At 40.7% G+C, this 1,394-nt stretch overlaps 1 pseudogene; it reads left to right on the top strand.

Moving 5' to 3' along the window:
- Window positions 1-258: 258 nt before the first annotated feature.
- The window catches only part of LOC107690775 (type II iodothyronine deiodinase-like), a 4,301-nt pseudogene continuing 3,165 nt past the window's right edge, over window positions 259-1,394 (top strand).

Below are 1,394 nucleotides of genomic sequence, written 5' to 3'. Positions count from 1 at the left end.
GTCTATCTATATCTTTATCTATCTATCTATCTATCTATCTATCTATCTATCTATCTATCTATCTGTTCATCTATCTGTCTGTCTGTCTGTCTATCTATCTATCTATCTATCTATCTATCTATCTATCTATCTATCTGTTTTAAATACCAACTGACAGTGTTCAATACATTTTAGACCTCGCTATATCATTACAAAACACATTTATATGCAAAAGATTGATTTCATGCAAATCAATGCAAACGTGTGTCTTCATGCAGGGACACGTAATCTCCTTTTGTAATCAGCAATTGACGTTAAAAAGCGCTGAATCTGTTTTCATCTTTTATTGCCTGTCTCGTCCGGAGAAAAAGCCCTCGTAATGACGTCACGCTCCCACCAGCCCCTCGGGCTTTATTTCAGAGCCCGGAATGATTTACGGTATAAAAAGACGCAGAGCGACTCAGGAACCTGCCCAACGGGTAGCCTAGTTATTTGTAAAGCGGAAAGGAGTGGGACGTTTGGCACCAGCGCTCCTCTGTGCGTAAAGACGCCTGATGTTTGGACAGACGCAGATTCGGGCTCACCGCGCGCAAACGCCCACATCCTTAGGTCGGCTCTGCTTTCTTTAGGTGAATGAAAGTTTCCTAGAAGGGGGACGGCAGAGGAGATGATATCTGACCAGGATGAGTCGGAAAGGTGAACTTAAATAAGCAAAAGTGCGCGTCAACCACCTGTTATAAAACAGCGCGAAATGGGCATGCTTAGTGTGGACCTCCTGGTAACTTTGCAGATCTTGCCTGGTTTCTTCTCCAACTGCCTGTTTTTCGTGCTGTATGATTCGATAGTGCTGGTAAAGCGTGTGGTGTCACTCCTGAGCTGCTCGGGCTCCACGGGTGAGTGGCAGCGCATGTTAACCACAGCCGGCGTGCGCTCCATATGGAACAGCTTTCTGCTGGATGCCTACAAACAGGTAAGCTGAGAGCACAAGACTTGGTCTGCACACTGTGGAGTATGACTCAAACAAGTTCAAAGGGCGAAGGGAATTATTTGTCTATTTTGTTTTAATGTTAAATATACATAATGCAATGTTTGGTTAGACTTTAGTGTCCACGTTACAATAGCTATATTTACTCTTAAGTAGGCTACTGCATAATATAAATGGACACACAGTGACGTCAAATTGGCTTTAAAGCGCATTTAAAAACAACAGATGTTGATGAAAATGCTGTAAAATAAGGGCAATATACATTTTATGGTATAAACACTTTGCAATTATGGTTATTATTATTTTAATTTGTTTTAATTAGTTTTCAGTTTGCATGCGGTAATTGTAACACAAACATTGTGGCATAATACACACACACACACACACACACACATATATATATATATATATATATATATATACAGTGTTG

This window comes from Sinocyclocheilus anshuiensis, unplaced genomic scaffold (assembly GCF_001515605.1).
Source record: "Sinocyclocheilus anshuiensis isolate Anshui unplaced genomic scaffold, SAMN03320099.WGS_v1.1 scaffold3606, whole genome shotgun sequence".
Lineage (NCBI taxonomy): Eukaryota > Metazoa > Chordata > Actinopteri > Cypriniformes > Cyprinidae > Sinocyclocheilus > Sinocyclocheilus anshuiensis.
Note: the sequence above shows the minus strand (reverse complement) of the source record. Positions and strands in the feature narration are given on the sequence as shown.